Source organism: Leptonychotes weddellii, chromosome X (genome assembly GCF_054177405.1).
Source record: "Leptonychotes weddellii isolate Sample4059 chromosome X, ASM5417740v2, whole genome shotgun sequence".
NCBI lineage: Eukaryota > Metazoa > Chordata > Mammalia > Carnivora > Phocidae > Leptonychotes > Leptonychotes weddellii.
This window is the reverse complement of record NC_138385.1, coordinates 26,113,629-26,135,730: the sequence shown is the minus strand read 5'-3', so window position 1 is coordinate 26,135,730 and position 22,102 is coordinate 26,113,629. Positions and strand designations below refer to the sequence as shown.

The following is a 22,102-nucleotide window of genomic DNA, read 5'->3' as shown; positions in this document are numbered from 1 at the left end:
TTTTTATATAAATGAGCTCATAGTACATGCATTATTCTTTCACTTGCTTTCTTAAAAAAAAATAACAGCTTTATTGAGCTACAATTCACATACCATACAATTCACACATTTAAAGTGTACAATTCAGTGGTTTTGTAGTATATTCACAGATCTGTGCAACCACTGCCATAGTCCATTTTTAGAACGTTTTCATCGCCTCCGGAAGAAACCCTGTTTCCTTTAGAAGGATCACTCCCTTATCACCTGCCCCCTCCCCCCAATCCGAAGCGACCACTGATCTCCTTTCTGTTTCTACAGATTTGCCTCTTCTGGGCTTTCATATAAACGGGAGCATATCCTCTGTGGTCTTTTGTGACCGGCTTCTTTCACTGAGCACCACGTTTTCAAGGGTCCTTTATGTGGCAGCATAAACCAGAATGTCCTTTCTTTTTATTGCCAAGTCATATTCTATTGTATGTATAGACCACACTGGGTTTAGTCATTTATCAGTTGGTGGACACTGGGTTGTTTCCTACTTTTGGCTATTGTGAATAACATCGTTACGGACACTCGATGACAAGTGTCTGTATGGACACACATTCTCATGTCCCTTGAGTGTCTACCTAGGAGTGGAATTGCCAGGCCATGTGATAATCTATGGTTGACATTTTGAAGAACTGCTGGACTGTCTTCCGAAGTCACTGTAACCTCCAGTCATTTTACACCCCCACCAGTAGTCTCCGAAGGTCCCAGCTGCTCCGCATCGTCACAAACGCTTGTCAGTGTCTACCCTTCTGATGATAGCCACGCTAGGGGTGTGATATCACTTACTTTTCTAGGTAACGCGCCTTGAATGTTTTTCCATATTGGCACGTATCGATCTCTCGTGCGCTGAACTGCTGCGTAATATTTCAGAGACCACTCTTTTCGAGACGCTCCTGTCTGTATCACTGTGTTCTGTCCTCCCCCAGGGCGCAGCAGCCTGGAGGTGGGAATGGCCGTGCTGGATGACCGCATCGATCCGGATTTGGAAGTTGTGAGGCAGCTAAGGCAGGAGGATGAGGTGAAGAACGGTGTTGCTGGTTCATGGTGAGAGGGTACTTGAAGTGAGTTACCAACCCTGGCACATATCGGTCCTGGTAAGTGACAGTGACGAGGAACTGCAGTGTTGACTACAGCGTAGTGCCAGACCCTAAAAGCAGGTTTTGCGGAGAGCAGAGAGCTAGTTTTTTGTCTTGTTTTGCACTTACCCATTTCCTCTGTTGAGTTCGTTTCTTCCCTCCTTCTTTCCTTTCTTCCTTCCTTCTTCCCTCCTTCCTTCCTCCCTCCCTTTCTTCCTCCCTCCCTTCCTTCCTTCCTCCCTGCTTCCTTCCTTTCTAAGATTGCATTGTTCACTGCCTTGTCTTTTCAGATGATTCAGAACATAATAGGACCTTGTTTTGGGACTCAGAGTGGCCATTCTGACCGTCTGCTTTTGCCCTGGACCTCCGAGGCATGTAGGAATATGTCTTTCTCCATTAAATGGGTCCCAGATTTCTGTGCTTTTGAAATTCCATCTGCTTCAGCTTCCAGCTTTACTCGTTTTGGTGTCAGAGACTGCGATCAGCGTTAGTCTAGGTTCTTCTAATACACAGGTTTTTGACCAGGGACTGACCTCATGCATCTCCTGTGAAGTTTCTGGGTTTCATGATAGCAATTTTACCTGCTATTTAGATGGGGTTTTTTCTCTTTTAGATTTGTGGTTACATTATGGTAGAGGTTATGAGGAATCTGATCTCCAGAGAAGGGTTGGTGCCTCTTTAATTTGATACAGGCTATTTTGGGTGGGCGAGTTTTCCAGCATTGAAGAATGTCAATGAATAAGTTTGTGTTCATCTTACCCACACTTTTTTTTTTTTTTAAGATTTTATTTATTTATTTGACAGAGAGAGACACAGCGAGAGAGGGAACACAAGCAGGGGGAGTGGGAGAGGGAGAAGCAGACTTCCCGCGGAGCAGGGAGCCTGATGCGGGGCTCGATCCCAGGACCCTGGGATCATGACCTGAGCCAAAGGCAGACGCTTAATGACTGAGCCAGCCAGGCGCCCCTAGCCACACTCTTTTTAATGGTAGGGACCTGCCCTGTTTAATACAGCAACCACTAGCTCCATGTGGCTTTTACAACTCAAATAGAAATTAAATGAGTAAATCAAATTACAAATTCAGTGCCTCAGAAGTAGTGGCCACATTTCAAGTTCTCAGTAGTCGTGGGTGGCGAGGGGCTACCCTCCTGGAGAGAGCAGATATCGAATGTTTCCATTATCACAGATGGTCCTATTGGACAGCAGTGGTCTCGTCTCTGAGCCAATCTCCTCTTGGGTTTCACCTTCCCAGACGGGAGAGTCTCCTGCTTTTAGCAGCAGCTACATTCGTCCTAGCCCGCAATACCCCCTGACCCCTGATCGGGTCACCTGTGCTCTGTCAGCGTGCTAGTCTCCTGTTGTTGCTGGCCTACATGCCTTGGCTCATGCCCCCCTCCTCCGTCTTCAGAGCCAGTGCAGAGTATCTTCAGATCTCTCTCACACTCTCTGACCTCTGCTTCCAGAGTCACACTGCCTTCTCGGACTCTCACCCTCCTGCCTCTCTCTTATATGAACTCTGGCATTTGATCAGACCCACCTGGATAATCCAGGACCATCTCCCCATCTCAGTATCCTTAATGTAATCACACCTGCAAAGTCCCTTTTACTATGTAAGGTAACCTATTCACCGTTCCTGAGGATTAGGACATTGGACGTTTTTGGCGGGGGGGGTCATGATTTTCAGCCTACCATAATGGGCAGTGGTCTCCAGTGGCATCTTGTTTTCCTTGAGGACCAGGGCTGCACAAAGTATGCCACACACTGATGTCCTGAGCTTTTACACAAAGGGAGGAGAGTGTTTTAAAATCTTATTTTCTGCCACCGTCCCATCTGGAAATACCAAATTTTGGTGGTTCTGACTCCTCAAAATACGATCCTGTGAATATAGTAGCATTGGAGTATCTTAGAGGCAAGACAGATCCACAGCTAACTCCATGTCCTGTCGGAGTGTTTGCCCCACTCTAACACAGACTCCATTTTAGGGCTGCTCTCGATACCAGCCTCTCTCCTCTCTGTCTCTGTCTCCGTCTGTCTCCCTGTCTCCCTCTGTCTCTCTCTTTCGTGCGTGCGCGCACGCGCACACACACACGCACACACACCAAAAAAAACACAACAACCTGGGAGCTTTCTATATTAACCAAGGCAAAGCCACCTGAGCTTCTTTTCCCAGAAAAGGGAGGCAGATGAAAGCCTGAGTCATTGCTAGGAGCAGCAACAGCAGAAACCAGTGCAAAATTGGTCTTCTATTTTCAGTCCGGACAAGACGGCATAGACTCATTTCTCCTTGCTCCTCCCCACTAAGTATAACTATAAATCCTATAAATAATTCAAGAGGCAACCGAAGAAGAATTCCAAAAGGCGTAAAGAGGAAGGCAGAATGGTTAGGGACCCCAGGACTGGAGGAGCATCCTAGTAGCAAGGCACCTTATGACTTCCTGCCCAACAGAAGAAGCTGAACCAGGCCCAGCATTTCCTAGCCCCCAGCCTAGCAACAGGAGGTGGCTCAGGTAGGCAGCTTCTTCCTCGGGTTTGAAAGGCAGTCCTGCTGACAACACCAGTGGGCCTGGCAACTCCAGCAAAGGGAATCTAGCAGGGAGCCCCTCTGACACTCAGCAGCCGGGGCAGCTGGCCAGTCTGGCACCAGGCCAGACTCCTTTCCCTTACCACAAGATATGGTGCAGCCGGGCCATCATCAAGGGCAAATCCGGCCACAGCAAGTACTCTGGCCCAGGAAGCCTGTTTGGGCCCGTGGTCCTGAGAGTGCCCTCTCCCTATGAGAGATACCAGGATGCTATACAGCATGGGCAAGGGAGGTTCCACCAGAGCAAGCAAAACCAGGGAAGATTAGTTGTTTCCACAGACTCCAGACTCACTTCTTCCACCTCTAGGCCTCAGGCAACCCAGCCTGATGGAGCACCTTCAGCTCCCTTAGGCGGCACCAGCGTGGACCAGTGGGGGCCCCCGTCAGCACATTAACAAGCAGACCAAAATAGCATGGCAGAGGCTCTGAGAAGTAAATTGTCATTGAAATCACAGCCTACAAAAGTAGGCCAGGACCTGTGTGCTAAACCTAGAGTGACCGCCCGCTAAAATAAAAGATTTAAATAGTCTTCTGATATAATAGCCAAAATACAATGAAAAATCACCTCCCGTACTAAGAACTAGAAAATCACCGCTTGAATAAGGAAAGACAGTCAACTGACATCAATAGCGAGATGAATCAAAATATAGAATTATCTGACAAGGATTTTAAAGCAGCCATCACAAAAATGCTTCAATAAACAATTGCAAAGTCTCTTGAAACAAATGGAAAAAATGGAAAATCTCAGCAGAGAGAGACAAGTTATAAAAAAGAACTAAATGGGGAAATTATAAAACTGAAAAAATATAATAACAGAAATTAAAAAAAAAAACTTGCTGGGCCCATAGTATAGTGAGATGACAGAGGATAGAATCAGTGAACTTGAGGACATATCTATAGCATATACTCAGTCTGAACAACAGAGAGAAAATAGACTGGTAAAATAATAGAGCCTCAGAGACCTGTGGGAAATAACAAGAGATCCAACATTTATATCATCAGGGTCCCAGATGGGTATTAGAACCAGACAAAGACAGTACAAAAAAAAAAAAAAGCAAACTACAGACCAGTATCCCTCATGAACATGGACACAAAAGTCCTCAACAAAATATTAGCAAAATGGGGGCACCTGGCTGACTCAGTCGGTTAAGTGTCTGCCTTCGGCTCAGGTCATGATCTCGGGGTCCTGGGATTGAGCCCCACATCGGGCTCCCTGCTCAGTGGGGAGTCTGCTTCTAGGGAGAAGATATCCAGTTTCTTGACATCCTCACCAGCATTTGGTGTTGTCACTATTTTTTATTTTAGTCATTCTGATATATGTGTAGTAATATCTCATGGTGGTTTTGATTTGCATTTTCCTGATGGCTAGTGATGCTGAACATCTTTTCATGTGTTATTTGCCATCTGTATATCCTCTTTAGTGAAATGTTTGTTCATATCTTTTGCCCATTTTCTTTTTTTTAAAGATTTAGTTATTTTAGAGAGAGCACCGTGGAAGGAGGCACAGAGGGAGAGGGAGAGAATCCTCAAGCAGACTCCCCACTGAGCGCGGAGCCGACATGGGGCTCAATCCCAGGTCATGAGATCGTGATCTGGGCCAAAACCAAGAGTCAGATGCTCAACTGACTGAGCCACCCAGGCGCCCTCTGCCCATTTTCTAATTGGATTGAGTTTCGAAAACTCTTTATATGTTCTAGATGCAAATCCTTGGTCAGATATGCAGTTTGCAAATATTTTTTCTAGTCTGTAGCTTGATCTTTCATAGAGCAAAACTTTTAATTTTGACAAAGTTCAATTATATTTTTTCCTTTTATGGATCATGCTTATGGTGTTAAGCCTAAGAACTCTTTGCTGAGCCCTAGATCATGATTTTCTCCTGTGTTTTTTTTTTTTTCTACAAGTTTTATAGCTTTACACCTTAAGTCTGTGATCCATTCTGAATTCATTGTTTGTATAAGGTGTGATGTTTAGGTCAAAGTTCTTTTTTTGTTTTTTTGGGTTTTTTGTCTATGGATGTCAATTGCTCCTGCATTATTTGTTGAAAAGGCTTATCCTTCCTTCACTGAATTGCTTTTACCTTTGTCAAAATTCAGTTGAACAAATTTGGGTTTATTTCTGGGTGCTCTATTCTGTTCCACTGATCTACGTGTCTACCCTCCACTATTACTGCACTGTCTTGATCACTGTAGCTATATAGTAAGCCTTTACATTGGAAAGAGTAATGTCCCCCCAGTTCATTCTTTTTATGTATGTATGTATGTATGTATCTGAGAGGGAGAGAAAGAGAGAGAGAGAGAGAGAGAGAGCACAAGAAGGGGGAGGGGCAGAGGGACAAGCAGACTCCCTGCTGAGCGGGGAGCCTGATGGGGACTCGATCCCAGGACCCTGAGATCATGACCTGAGCTGAAGTCAGATGCTTAACTGACTGAGCCACCCAGGTGCCCCTACATGTGTTCTTCAACAGATTAATAGTTAAATAATACATGGTACATCATTCTATGCCATGGAATACTACTCAGCAATAAAAAGAAATGGGGTATGGTTCACACAATAATTTGAATAAATCCCCTGGGAGTTTTACTGAGTGAGAAAAACCCATCTTAAAAGGTTACATACTGTATGATTATTTATATAATACTCTTGAAATGACAAAAAGTATAGGGATGGGGACATGGATGGTGGGTGCCAGGGGTTAGGGAATGGGGCAGATAGGAGGTGGGTGTGGCTGCAAATAGTAGCAGGAAGGATCCTTGTGGTGATAGTACAGTTCTGTACTTCATTGGTGGATCCATGAACTTACACATGATAAACTTGCATAGAACTAAATACATAGGCACAAACAAATGATTACAAGTAACACTGGGGAAATCTGCGCAAGATCGATGGGTTGTAGTGATGTCTGTATCTTGGTTGTGGCATTATCCTACAGTTTTATAAGATGCTACCACTAAGGGAAACTGGGTAAAGGATACACAGGAGCTCACTGTGATTATTTCTTACAATTGCATGTGAATTTACAACAATCTCAAAATAAAAGGTTTAATTTTAAAAAAAAGAAGATAACAACAAAAAATTAGGGTCTTGAACGTGTTTCCAGGAGCTGGATTAGGGAATCTGGCTCATTGTGTAGGCATTAAACTCATTGGCCATCTGGCTACCAGACTGGCTAGTTATACAAAAGCAGTGACCCCCCACACCTGGGTATGCAGCGCCTTAGGGGGCCTCTAATAATCCAAAGAGGTATTGTTCACCTTCTGGAAATTCTCAGTAACCAAATTTAATTGAAAATCACTTTCGTGAAAAAGCAAGCATTTGCTATATAAATCTTCATAACAGAGGGCGGCACTAGGAAACCAAAATATGGGATCTCAGCCTGTTTCCACTCTAGCCCTTCCAAAATCAGAATCACTGGCCTGATCACTGTGGAGCCAACCTATGAGGCCTAAATGGGCCTTTAAGTTAACTCCGTATAGTGAGAAGCCACCCCCAACCCTTGTCGATCAGTCAGCTGGCTCTGACCCCAGGAGAAACTATGAGGGGGAATGAGAGGCTGTAGATGATTGGCTACAAAGCCCATTTCATGGCTAGCCGCCAACTCAAACACGTGCTTTACCTTCTGCTTAGATTCAACAACTTCCTTAGGAGGAGCTCAGAGGGTTATCATCATCTTTTCCCCAACAGCCTTTTCATGCCTGTTCTTCAGACCTGGAGTATCTTGAGCTTATCACTTGACTTTTTTTTAGAGGGTAAACATGATTTTGCAGAGGACTAACCAATGGGGAAAGTAATTATCCCTTAATTTAGTTTTAAATTAATATACAGGAAGGTTGACTTATTGGTATGTACAGTTCTACGAATTTTAACACAGGTATGGATTCATGGAATCACCACTACAATCAGGATACAGAACAGCTCCTTCATCCCCCCAAAGCTCCCTAGTGCTAGCCCTTTGTTGTAATATGCCCCCACCCCAAAACCCTGGCAACCACTGATGTGTTCTCCATTGCTATAGTTTTATTCTTTTGAGAATGTCATATACATGGAAACATGCAGTAGGTAACTTTGAAACTGGCTCTTTCTCTCAGCAAATGTCTTCGAGATTCATCACGCTGTTGCATCTGTCAACGTTCATTTAAGCACGTTTTTTTAATTTAAGAATTGCTCCTCGATTTTATTCAGATTAGTTCTCTGAGCAGGCTTTGTAATAGTGTAGTAACAGTATAATTTTTGTGCAATTAAATCACCTTTGGTCAAATGACTTACAGTGATTAGCATGTTTCTCTTATCCAGTTTTTAATCTGTTTCTTCTGGTGAAGAAAAGTAGAGAGGCAAGAAGTAGATAGTAATTTCTAAACCAGCATTACATCTCTAAATTCTAAAACCGGAAAGCAGCATCTCTGAGTGTCTCAACTATTCTTTTTTTTTTTTAAAGATTTATTTATTTATTTTAGAGAGAGAGAGCACAAGCAGGAGGGGAGAGGGAGAGAGAGAGAGAGAATCTCAAGCAGACTCTGCGCTGAGTGCAGAGCCCAATGTGGGGCTCGATCCCACAACCCTGAGATGGTGACCGCAGCCAAAATCAAGAGTCAGACGCTTAACCGACTACACCACCCAGGTGCCCCTGTCTGAACTAGTCTTGAATTACTTCTCTCACCACTTGGGGGAACCTACCAGAACAGCAGTGCTAGCAGACTTCTAGACATACATATGGTTCTTGCTCAGGAGCCTCTGTGTGATTCTCGAGCCGATCCCATACAAAGGAATGAGTACAACGGTCTCAGGAGTTCTTAAACAGCCCTCCTGAGTACCCCAAAATGTCTACCATTAGAATCACTGATCTAGGTTAACAAATTCCAGAAGACCTCTCTAAAAAAAAAAAAGAAGCAAACATGTCACTTACGGGGATATCCCATTCTGAAGTTGGGTCCTGAGAGATTAGAACAAAACCATTTGATCTGAGGTATAGGACAGGTCTGGAGTAGTGCCCAGTGCTAAGGAATAGGAACCCCAACTTAAATTAGAGGTAGGACAGAGAACAAATGACCCTGCATGTCCAAGTGGCAGCAGGAGATGCTGAGACCCAAGGATGTGGGCTAGAAAGTGGGGAAATATTCCAAAGGGGGACTTGGGGCATGCTGAGAACAAATGTTGCTTATTTAACAAATATACCTGGATCATGCCTTCATAGGCGTTCACTCTTGAGTCGGAAAGCTGGATGCCTCGTTTGCTTCTGTCTCATCTATCTACTACCATGTAAACACCAAGAGCTTTGAAACCCAATTTTTTTTTTTTAAGTGTTTGAATCCAGTGTACTTAGCCAAAGCTAAGGAGAAGAGCACCTTTGGATCTCAGGAGAACTTTATTCTTTATTTAGTTTCTCCTTCTCCCCACAGGTAGGCCATTCTTGAAGTCCTACCTATAAAAGGAACTCAACTGCCAAGTATTGGAGACTTGAGGTGGAGGATGAAATGAGGAGAGATTCAGTCTCAGGTGGCCAGATTGATCCAGGAGCTGAGGGCAACAGGACAGTCCAGAAAGTGAGCTCCCCTTCTGCCCAGGATTTACCAGAGCTTTGGTCTTTTTCACCAAGTTTATGTTCACAGCCTGCCCCTGACACAGCCACATAGAACTAATGAAGTGAGAATGTGTATGTCCAATAACGCAGCTCATTTCCGTCAATTAGCCAATGCCCAGCAATGAGTCCCTTGGCAGACTGTGCTTGAATTCATCCATTTTCAGTTTGATGGCTCATAACACAGACAGCTGCTTATTTTATGCATTTTATAGAGGTGGCCCTTTTAGTGCATCAAAAGAATATTTAAACCAGCAGAAGAATAATCAAAGGCACCATTTATCACCTTGCTCTTACCAGATGCAAACTGTATAATGGCAGTGGTCCTTGGGTAAGGCGCAGAAAGCAAGCCCACACCGGAAAGCTAGGAAGGCAGCTGAGGCCCGGCCGCCAACAGGCAAGAACTGCGTCTTCAGAGCCAGCACAGGCGGGAGCCTTGCGGGGTGAAGCATGGACATTTCCAGCTGGAGGTAGCCACCTCCCCTTCCATTTTTGTTCACCTCGTCTTCCATCTTCGCTTGCTCACGCTCTTCCCCCTGCCCCGGGCGACTGCGCGCTAATTCACTCGTCCAGGCTTGGGGCCTACCTCTACCTGCCCCGGTATAAGCAATAGGATGGCAGGGTGTCCGTCCCCCCATACCCTGCTCAGGGGACCCACCCGGCCTCACCGCCCGAAGCAGGAGCTGGGAACCTGGACCGGTGCTCCGAGCGGGGGTGGGGGGTGGGGGGCCCTGTGGCATTCAGTACTGAGGTGTGGGGACTCGGCCTGTGGCTACACGCGGCTTGCTGGTAGACCACAGGACAGGGCCAGAGTGAGGCCCCAGGCGTTGCGCACTGCTTTTGCCTCTAGCCCTGCCCACCCCTCCCCCGGGCACCAAGGGAAGCTGGTTGGTCCCCAGAGCGTGAGGGGGTAGAGATGACACAGAATAATCCCATCTTCGAGCCTGCAAAAGAACTGAAAGCCTGTGGCTTACTCATAGATCAGTCGTACCAGCTTTTTGTGGAAAGGACAGCACGATCTTTATTCACAATCCCACTCTTACCAAAGTATTTTTAGACTTCAGAATAGGAGTGAGGAGCCTAGGCGTGTGAACACTGGTAAATTGTTCCTAGCTGGAGGTATGGAAGAAGGTGGGCAGGGCATACTGTCCTGAGTCTAATCCGCCCCCCGCCCCAGTGAAGCTTTGAAGATGTGGTAAGAACAGTTGGTTGCTTGAGAACAATAGTGAAACCCCCTTTCTTTTACATAGATTAGAACATTCTTAATGCTTATGACGACTGCGAGGGATGTTATGAAGAGAGGAAAATATTCACTGTCTCCTCCGAAGTTAGCAGGGTTGGGGAGTCAGTCTCCATTTGACCAGACAAAGAGGTGGTTTGGGTTTTCCCACTTCTGCACCATTGACTCGGTCTCAAGGAAACCCGGGCTCACCGTTGTCCAGCCGAGTGCGGACATCCACAGCAAGAGGTCAAGCACATTTTCCCTTTGACTCCTACTTTCTTCTATTTACCATACTTTCTGATTGTCCCGGTTCTTTGGAGTTTTTCCTTGTTTTTTTCCCCCAAAGATTTTATTTATTTATTTGAGAGAGAGAGCATTAGAGAGCGAGAGCAAGCACGAATGGGGGGCAGAGGGAGAGGGAGAAACAGGATCCCTGTGGGACTCGATCCCAGGACCCTGGAATCATGACCTGAGCCAAAGGCAGACCCTTAACCACTTAACCGAGGGAGCCACCCAGGCGCCCTGGAGTTTTTCCTTTTATCAGGAGCTTGAAAAAAATGTGGCCAGCTTCCACCCATTTGTATTAGTGTAAGAGAGTATTGCAACCGCCACAAGAAAAGCATAGATAAACCAGAGGTCAAAGAATAACAGACTGTTCCAACTGGAGGAGCCATAGAAGCAACTTACCCCAGCCCCTTCATGCTTATATGGGGGAAACAGACACCCACAGAGAGAAGGTAGCCGATCTCATGGTTCCCACTCTTGTCCTCTTTCTAGAATATATGACTTCATCATTACATATTTTCTTTCCTGATTTTGATTTGTAAAGGTTATTAGTTGGCATTTCTGGGGCCTATAGCCAATTGGGTGTTAAGGGGTTGGGTCCAGAGCCATACACTGTAGAAAAAGCTAGACCCATATTGAACATTCACCCTGAATGATCAGATCTGGAATCGGCAACTCGCTCGCACTGTTAAGGGTTGGCATTGCCCTATGTTCTGTCCTTGGTCCTCTTTTTTTGTATTAAGAGCAGGTCTATGGTCGGGGTTGGTCTCTATGGCAAAATAAGGCAAATTCTGAGTCAAAAAGCTGTAACTGCAGTTCTTAGGATTTTCTGCTGATCTCTGAGGACAGACAGCATGTCCTCTCTCTGTTCAACACCAACCTTTTCACCCGCCCATCTCTTGACAATTCTTCTTTTTTTTTTTTTTTTTTTTTTTTTTTTAATTTATTTGACACAGAGAGAGAGACAGCAAGAGAGGGAACACAAGCCGGGGGAGTAGGAGAGGGAGAAGCAGGCTTCCCGCTGAGCAGGGAGCCCGATGTGGGGCTCGATCCTAGGACCCTGAGATCATGACCTGAGCCGAAGGCAGATGCTTAACCAACTGAGCCACCCAGGCGCCCCGACAATTCTTTACTCTTCCTTTTATACTCTGCTACATTCGAACCCATCACAAAACCTCAGTTTTGTTTTAATAAAAACAAAAATCTTTTTACCCAATGTCCCCCTTATCCGCCAAGCCTCCTGAAAGAATAGTCTATACATGACGTCCCACTTCCTTTCTTTTCGTTCACCCCCATGCCAAACCTTTTAGTCTGTGTTGTAAGTAATCTTGCTCCACAGCATTCAACATCCTTCAACCACTGACCCGCTGGAAACTCTCTTCATGGCTTTTCTTCTCCTGTTCTCCCACTCCTGTATTCCTCAAGGATCTTATTTGATAGTAGTTATATTTTGGGTTAATGCCTGGCTTAAGTCTCCTTTATGGCAATACTTCCCCAGCCATAGTGTCTCAGGAAGGGATGGTGAAGCCTCGGGCCTGGCCACTGGGGCTGGGGATGGATATTTAGGCAGAGGGGGATGCCTAGGAGTATAGCGAGATGGAGGGAGGTGACCGTTAGGGAGGAGGGCTGAGAAGTTGCATAGATTCAGAGGCTGAAGCTATGATTCTGGCCGCGTGAGAGTGGGCAAGGGACCTGAAGACACTACTGGGCAGGGAAGGGGGTGGGGAAATCAAGTCGATGCTCCCAGAGAAGCAAGGAAGAGATCACGAGCCAGAGGAGAGGTGTGGAGTAGCAGAGGAGGGAGAGAGGGAAAGCTTTGTGGGAGGGATCAGTGGGGCGAGGGGAGTGATGAGAGGGAGCCCAGGAGAAGGCACCCAGACAACTTTCTAGATCCTGGGAGCTGCTGTTGTGCTTACTGCAGTAAATGTCTGTCTGATTCTCCCGGATCTTTGTAATAACCCTTTTTAGTACCTTGCTTTAGTGGATAATATTGTTTCTTGCAACCTTTACCCTAAGATACTTCTTCTCCCACCAACTTCTCCAACTCTCCCTGAGTGATCTCATCTGCTTTTTCTTTTTTTCAGTTTATTTATTTTAGTAATCTCTACAACCAATGTGGGGCTCGAACTCACGACCCTGAGATCAAGAGTCGCATGCTCCTCCGACTGAGCCAGCCAGGTGCCCCTCATCCACTTCTTTCTACAGTTCAAAATGTTTTTATTTCTATAATATAAAACATGCATATAGCTAAAAAAGAAATTTAAGAGTCCCAAAGGCTTATAATGAGAAGCAAAACTCCCTATGCCTACCCCTTTCCTTCTTCCCAGAAACAATAACTCCTTGAAGTGTTCCTTGTGGTGTTTACCTCAGTCATTCAAAAGAATATGATTATTGGGCCGCCTGGGTGGCTCAGTCGGTTAAGCGTCTACCTTGGGCTCAGGTCATGATCCCGGGGTCCTGGGATCGAGCCCCACATCGGGCTCTCTGCTCAGCAGGGAGCCTGCTTCTCCCTCCCTCTCTCTCAAGTAAATAAGTAAAATCTTTTTTTAAAAAAAGAACATGATTATTATCTTGCTATTTCTTTTTTTTTTCCATTATTGTGGTAAAAAATACTTAGCACAAAATTGACCATTTTAACCATTGGTGAGTGTAGTATTCAGTGGCGCTAAGGACATTCACACTGTCGCGCAACCATCGTCACCATCCATCTCCAGAATTTTTTCATCATTGCAAACTGAAATTCTGTACCTGTTAAGTAACCTCCCATTCTCTTCCCTGCAGGTCCCTGGCAATGGCTATTCTAGTTGCTGCCACTGGGAATTTGACTGTTCTAGGAAAGTCATATAAATGCCATCCTACAGTATTTATCCTTTGGGGTGTGGCTTATTTCACTTAGCATAATGTCTTCAAGGATCATCCGTGTTGTGACATATGTAAGACTTTTGTTCCTTTTTAAGGCTGAATAATATTCTATTTTATACACACACACTCGTGCACGCACACGTACACACACTGTATTTTGTTCTTCTATTCGTTCAGTGATGGACATTTGAGTTTTTCCCACCTTTTGGCCATTAGGAACGTGCTCCTATGAACACACGTGTATAAATACCTGCTTGAGTCCCTGCTTTCACCTCTTTTGCGTATATACCCAGAAATGGAATTGCTGGATCATTTGGCAATTCTACAGTTTGCTTTTTTGAGGAAACACAATGCTGTTTTCCACCTTCTGTTTTCTTGACCAACACTTTTTAACCATCATCTACTGACTTTGTATTACGGTAAGTGAGGGATCATCCAGTCTTAAAGTATTCTCTAGTCCCTGTGTGCTGATGACTTCCCATCCGTATTTCAAGCCCAGACTTTCCCCTGAGCTTCAGCCTTTAATATCCAAATGCTTGCTGGACGTCTCCGTGTAGATGTTAAACTCCGTGTATCCCAAAATGCTTGTCCCTGCCCCACCTCCAAACTTTCTCTTCCTCTGGCTTTTCTACTGTCCCCTACCTCAGTGAGTGTCACCAATGCCTACCCAGTCACTCAAACAAGAAATCTAGAAGTTGTCACAGACTGCTCCCGGACCTTACCACCCAATGGATCACCAAGACTTTCTGATTTTACCTCTTAAGTAGCTCTTGACTCCATTTTCTTTTCACTGACTGGCACTGCTCTCATTCAGACCTTCTCGTTTGTCATCTCTTGACTGAGCCACTTGCAGTAGCCTCCGTATTTGCCCTCCTGCAAATCGAGCTAAGCTTGTTTAGCCTCTGACATCGTCACTGATTTCTCAGTGACTATCAGTAGCTTCCACTGACTAGAGATAGCTGTGGGTTTTCATCCTCACCCCACCCCGCACAATCTCCCTACCAGGTGGTCTGTTCTAGTGAAAACAGGGCTTCGACCCAGTTCTGCCAAGCACACACTTAGTAGTGGTTAGACTCAGTCCCACAACCTGTCCTCATAAGACCATGAAGCCCCACGCAGGAAAGGTTCACTGAAGCACATTCAGCAGTTCTCCAGTAGTTGCACTTTAGCTAAACTTGTGGTTAGATCGGGCGATAGAATCTTCCATTAGGTGTCAGGACGCAGGACCTATGGCTTCCTAGACTTAGAATGCCACTCTGGGCTCATCAGTTTCTTTGGCCCCATTCACGCAAGGGCAGACGACAGTATGGATCCATAAATCTAGAATACCATTTATTTCACCAGTGAAAGTTTATTTCCAACATCCCTTATATTAATGAGCAAACCCTCTCGTGCAGATTTAGGTAGATTGACTGAAGCTTTCCAGCGCTGCCTCTAGAGTGTGTATTCATAATTAGTCTTTCAGATGCAAACTAAGCGCCGCTGGCATGTGCTCCTCATTAGGGTACTTAGATACTAACTGTCCCTAGGACGTATGTATATGTACATGTACATGCATAGGTGTGTGTGTATTGCACACTGTGCTGAGTACTTTTTTTTTTTAGAGAGAGTGCGTGCGCAAGAACAGCGGGGGAGGGGCAGAGGGAGGAAAGAGAGAGAACCTTAAGCAGGCTCCACGCCCAGTGTGGAGCCCCATACGGGGCTCGATCTTATGAGCCTGAGATCATGACTTGAGCCGAAATCAAGAGTTGGATGCTCAACTGGCTGGGCCACCCAGGCACCCCCGTGCTGAATATATTTTTTTAATGATTTATTTATTTATTTTAGAGAAAGAGCACGAGCGGGAGGGGCAGAGGGAGAGGGAGAGAATCTCAAGCAGACTGCACTGAGTGTGGAGCCCGACATGGGGCTCAATCTCATGACCCTGAGATCATGACCTGAGCCGAAACCAAGAGTCAGAGGCTTAACTGACTGTGCCACCCAGGTGCCCCTGTGCTGAGTATTTTTCAAGTAAGTTTTAGACCATATAACAAATCTATCCTCCTATGTACATCTATTCATATTGTACCCCTGCATAAAACCCTTTATCTCCATGGTTCCCCGGTCCATGTGAAATAAAGTCCAGACTCCTTCAGGTGACATACAAGACCTTTCCAGAACCTCCCCCCACCTCTCTCCTTTTTGCACTTTATGCTCCAGTCTAGAATTACCAAGCTGCGTGTAAGTTAACCTCCACCCACGATGCTGGTTTGGCCTCATGCTCTCCCCCTGCCTGGCCCACTTTTGCCACTTTCCTTCACCTGGCTGACTCTTACTCATCCTTTGTGACTCAAACCAGGCATCAGCTCTTTCAAGAAGCCTTTCCTGTAATCCCATTCAGAGTTAAGCTTATTTATCTTGACGCATGTATAGCGTTTATTATGTGCCAGGAACTATTCTAAGCACTTTTAAGCCTCATTATGGCTCTGTGAGTTAGATTCTATTATTATTCCTCTTTTCAGATGAGGAGACTGAGGCACATAGAGGTTTAACTTGTCAAAGTTCACCCAACCAGTAAGGGGCAAAGCCAGACCACAAACCCACACTGTTAGGCTCCAGTCTGTTCTCTTAGAAATCCATATGCTGTGCTGCTTCCCGAGGGCCCTTTCTCTATATTCCTACAGCACCTTAAGCATACCTCTGTCTTAGCACTGAGCATAATGGTTTGAAACGGTCTCTGTGTACGTGCCTGCGGCTTCACCATGAGGGCCGTAAAGCTTAATGGTCTCTGAGGCCGTGTGGGATCGTGGTTAGATCATGCAGTTTGGGATTAGATATACCTGGCACTAAGTCCCACCTCTGCTGTGTACTACCTGTGTGACCTTACACAAATTATGTAACCTTTCTATACGCCCTTTTCTGCATTGGTAGAGTGGGGCTAAGAATACCCCACAGGGTGATGGAAAGAATGAAACGAGATGATATATCTAGAGCACCCAGCAGAGGGTCTCTCATAGTAAACAAAACAAAACAAAACAAAACCCTCTTGGTAATGCTTGACTATTACAACTAGTTGTTATTTTTATCTCTGCGTCTCTAGCAACTAGCAACTGGGAAGGAAATAGACACTGGAGGACTATTTGTTGAACTGAACGAATATGGAAATCTTTAGACTGACCTCAATATCTAAAGGACATTTTAGTAGACATGACTTCAGAAATGGTCCCCTGTCGCTAAGCAGGAGGTGCCACCTCACTTTGCCAGGACACCCAGAAGAGTTTTACCTCCTAAGGGTAGCTAGCCCTGTAACTCTTCAGTCAATATAACTAACAAGCATATGGTGCTGGTCCTTGCCACCATTCGTTTTAGTGTAGCTAAAGCTCACACGGGAGAGCTCATCACTTCCAAGTGGGTCTTGTCATCCTAAACCATTTCCTCATCCTTCAAAATGAAAGAGAACCCCATTTTGTTTCCTTTTCTTAGAACAAGGGCTTCAGAACTCCCCAGGGCGCTTTATTCTCTTGGGTTGCTGGCCTTTTCCCATGCACATTTCCATCCCAGCATGCCAGGGCTTTGATCCCTTCTGCTGTAAATTTCACTTGTCAACTGGATGAAAAATACAGTTATGGGACATGCCCAGGTCAGCTTTGGATAGTGTGGTTGTGATCGAAAGTGTCCCAGGTATCAATGAAATGCCCATCTTCTTGCACCCAAGAGCAGCCAAAGATGCTGCTTGAAAAGCTGGAATAGACATATATGTCACATTCAGAGAATAACACAACCCCCAAGAAACACTAGGGTTAGGGTTAAGAAGCTCCTCAGGCAGAATTTCTTGGTTTACTTGGGGCTAAGGAGAAACCACATTTGGATTAATCTGGCCGATCTTTCCATAATATCTGAACCTACTTCCCTTTATAAAGGAAGACAGCCTCGAGACCACTGATTCTCTCTTCCACAAGGATCTTGCAGAGCATCTGAGCCGACCTGGTTACCATCAGTGATTACTTCAGAATTTTAGATGGAGAGACAAACTTAAGAAGTTGAACTGAATTTGTATTAATCCTGGTCATAGCCTAGAATAATCTGGCAGTTTGATTAAACCTCTGATAGTTTGGTATGTTTTCATTTTTCTCTTTTTTGCCCTAAAATCTGGTGTATAGAACTACTACTATTACTACTATTACAACACACACACACACACACACACATCCAACTAGTTGAGGGTTCAGGATTCTCAGGTGCTAAAGGATTTTAATGCAAGGGGATAATTACTGTAGTGTGGGTTTGGTCAGGAGGGGCTGCCTGGAGATGGTGTCCAGCCAGGATGGATAGACTTCAGATGGTAAGGGCTTCCAGAGTTGAGGAAGAGGGTTGGACATGAGTCAGAGCACACAGTGCATCTAAGAAACTAGAGGTGAGGCTTGTGGTCTTAGGCTCAGCGCAAAGCCTGGGATTCCTCTCCCTTTTTCTGTCCAGATGGTTAGAAACATGGAGGGTCCAGAAACACAGAGGTTGGAAATATTCACCTCTCGGAAAGTGCACTGGGCCAGGAGTGAGGAGATAGGATTTCTGATCCTAGTTCTACCACTGATTTGTCCCATAATGGTGGGCAGGTCATGTAAACCTCTCTCAGACCATTTCTTTGTCAGGTAAGATAGAGATAGATATATGATCAGACTACTACTAGTGGGAGGCTTAGGTGAAAGCTTGTAAGTATCCATCAGATGTCAGTTACTAAGAGACTATTAATAAATAAAATGTAGATACCGTAGGAAGAGAGACCATCTTGTCAGTTTGCATCTTATTGGATATTAAATACCAGCCACTCAGGGACGCCAAGAAATGGGTGTCAGTTACTGAGAAGAGAAAGGAGTGTTTTTAACAAATGAAGAAATCAAAGTTCAGAGAGTTTAAACCACTCCCCAGTTGTTGAGCAGGGACTGGGCCAAGGCCAATGTGAACTGTGTCGCTGCTTTGCTCCAAGAACGTGTATCTCTGTGTCTTCGGAAGGCCCTTTAAGAGTGACGCTGTTGGTGAGAATTGTAGGGATAGTGGAAAGCTACCAAGGGCAATATTTTGGAGGTTGGCAGCTGATCTCAGATACAAGTAGTTTAATCTTTTGTGTGCCTTAATCCATGCTGATCTCTGGGTGAATTGCTAGCCCCTTCACCTACCAGTAGGTACTACCTATAATCTTTTTTTTTTTTTTACTTCTACTGACACACAATCTAATAAAAATAAATTTTTTTTTACTTCTACTGACACACAATCTAATAAAAATAAATTTTTTTTACTTCTACTGACACACAATCTAATAAAAATAAATTTATTTTGTACTGTTTTGTACAAGTTTATAAATTTTGATTCCAATATCTGTGAGCTCTATGTCGTTCCTTTCGAGCCTAACTTGCTAGAGGGAACTGAGAGTTGCTCACATCAAAACGGGAGGTTAACGTCCCTTTAAAGTAGGAAATATTGCTGTAGGGAAGTGTCAGGAGAGAGAAAGCCAGTGAAAGGAAAGTGAGCATGGCAGAAATCCACATTCTGGCGGGATCACTGAGGAGAGGGGGGAACTGAGGATTTCAGGCTTATCTAAGAGGCCATGTCAGCAGGTGCAGAGAGAGAGAGATCGAGAGAGAGAATGGAACGCCCGCCAGAGCCTGGTAACTGTGTCAGAACCCTGCTGGTACCTGTATTTGGTCCTCAGAGCCCCTCCAGCCCTCTTCCTAGTCCCTTTGTCAGCCACCACCCGTCTCAGCTACTTGGCTAAGAGGGAGAGAAAGATAAAGAACCATTCAAATTGCCCTTCAAGACGTCGTCACTTCTCTTCCAAAACATCTCTCGCCTTGGATCCTGCCGTCACTCCACTAACACACTGATACAGACAGCTCTTCCTTCCGTTCTCTTTGGCCTCTTTAGCCAACACTCAACAGGGTCATCACAAAAGGTTGCTGGTAACCTTTCTAAAAATGTATTTGATCAGTGTCTTCACTGATGGTATTTCAAAGTGTAAAGGTAGACATTGAAAACTTGATAGTGATCTGAAAAGGAATTTAAGTAAATCTTATGACTTTGTTGTAGAGGTTCCAGGCTTCCTCTTGTAATGGAAGGTTTTATGTCTTTATTTATTTTAAAGATTTATTTTTTTATTTGAGAGAGAGAGCACGAGCAGGGGGCGGGGGAAGGGAGAGGGAGAGGGAGAAGCAGACTCCCCCTGAGCAGGGAGCCCGATGCAGGGCTTGATCCCAGGACCCCGGGATCATGACCTGAGCTGAAGGCAGACACTTAAACGACTGAACCACTCAGCTGCCCCAGATAGAACATTGTTTTATTTTTTAAGATTTTATTTATTTATCTGAGAGAGAGAGAAAGCATGAGAGGGGGGAGGCTCCCTGCTCAGCGGGACTCGATCCTGGGACTCCAGGATCATGACCTGAGCCGAAGGCAGATGCTTAACCGACTGAGCCACCCAGGAACCAGATGGAAGGTTATAAGGCAACTGCTTTCTCGGGCACCTGTGTGGCTCAGTTGGTTAAGCGACCAACTCTTGATTTCAGCTCAAGTCCGGTGTTGGGCTTCCCACTCAACAGGGAGTCCCCTTGCCCTCTCCCTCTGCCCTTCCCTCCTCCCTCCCCCACTCGTGCTTGCTCTCTCTCTCTAAAAAATAAAATAAAAAATAAAATAAAGCAACTAACCCAGAAAAATTCTACTTCCTTCACCTCCTTGAATCTAACCCCCATATCTGAGAGAATTCGGGGTATCATTTGTGTTAACACTGGTGTCTGAGGGCCAGTCCCTTTTACACCTTGGTTGGATGAAGTTGTTGGTGGAAGTTCACATTTGTATGTTAACATGTGACTTTAATCAGAGTCTGGAGATGGCCCATTGTTAATAATTTGGTGTATGAAAAAACAAAACGCTTTTATTCTCATGAGAGAGGCACTAGAATTCAACCTCATCCCCCACCCCATGAATGTGTATTTTACATAAAACCAGACAGATTTTCTTAACAACATTAATAATGTGCTATTATAACATAATTGCAATATTATACCAAAAGCATTATCCATGTTAAATACTCTCCAATTTAGAATGAGTGAATAAATTCTCTAAAACTTTTAAGAGAAGAATATCCATTTTCTTCAGCTAAATAATCCATAAGTTCAAAAGGTAAAAGGAATAGTTCTTCTTACACAAAATGCGGCATGTATGTGAGAGTAGAATTTTGATAGGAATTTGTGAGCTTGGGGCGCCTGGCTGGCTCCGTCGGTAGAGCATGTGACTCTTGATCTTGGGGTGGTAAGTTTGAGCCCCACAGTGGGTGTAGAGAGTACTTAAAAATAAAATCTTAAAAAAAAAGAATTTGTGAGCTCCCTGCTAGTGGATTTAAAAACCTCCTTGGCAATCTCCTGGCAACTAAGGATACTATGCCCCCTTCCACTGTGGGGCCAAGACATAGTATCTGCAGAATTACATACCCATTAAGGTAACACTCGTTCTGTCATCTTTGGTGTATGGCACCCAAGGTCACCCTGGATGCTGACATCCAGCCAATAGACGGGAAGAGATAAAGAGTGGAGAAGGCAGGTGAGCTCCTGAGATTGGCCGGAATGTGGCACACGCCCCTTTCACCAACATTCCACTGGTGAGGACTTGTGAGGTGATCACTTCGTGATCTAACCACGATCCCACACGGCCTCAGAGACTATTAAGCTTTATGGCCCTCATGGTGAAGCCGCAGGCACGTACACAAAGAGACCGTTTCAAACCATTATGCTCAATGCTAAGACAGAGGTATGCTTAAGGTGCTGTAGGAATATAGAGAAAGGGCCCTCGGGAAGCAGCACGGCGTATGGATTTCTTTCTTTCTTTTTTTTTTTTTTAAAGATTTTATTTATTTATTTGAGAGAGAGAATGAGATAGAGCATGAGAGTGGGGAGGGTCAGAGGGAGAAGCAGACTCCCTGCTGAGCAGGGAGCCCGATGCGGGACTCGATCCTGGGACTCCAGGATCATGACCCGAGCCGAAGGCAGTCGCTTAACCAACTGAGCCACCCAGGCGCCCCACGACGTATGGATTTCTAAGAGAACAGACTGGAGTCTGACAGTGTGGGTTTGCGGTCTGGCTTTGCCCCTTACCGGCTACGCGAACTTTCACCCTAGCCGTCCTATAGCACCAGCTCAATTTGCTTGGCGGTTTTCCATCACTTGGAAGAATGAGCTTCCTCATGCCCCACTCAGAGACAACACCACCGGTCTGTGCCTCCTTCTCGAAAGTCTGAGCCCTAGCACCCAGGGACCCTCCTCCAAGCTCAGAGATCCCAGCACCAGCTAGCAAGCACTTCCTTCTCAGAAGTCTGAATTTCAGCTCCACGGAGGCCCTCCCCCAAGTTTTAGTAATTATGTATTCTTCTCTTAGCCCCCACGTCCCCCAGTCTAGGAGTGCTAGCTGCTTCCTGAAGTGTCCCTTATAGCAGCACTGTGTAATAGAAATATAATGTG

The 22,102-nt window shown here is 45.2% G+C and overlaps 1 long non-coding RNA gene across 3 annotated transcripts in view; it reads left to right on the top strand.

The window, feature by feature from the left end:
* LOC115943647 (uncharacterized) overlaps positions 1–11,705 on the top strand; it is a 47,000-nt gene extending 35,295 nt beyond the window's left edge. For 2 of the 3 annotated variants that reach the window (XR_014141216.1, XR_014141217.1), the window contains exons 5-7: positions 951–1,118; positions 9,075–9,218; positions 9,554–11,705. This is a non-coding gene — a long non-coding RNA (uncharacterized LOC115943647). The remainder of the gene's footprint in view (positions 1–950; positions 1,119–9,074; positions 9,219–9,553) is intronic. The other variant, XR_014141218.1, reaches the window with a different exon arrangement.
* Positions 11,706–22,102: the final 10,397 nt, after the last annotated feature.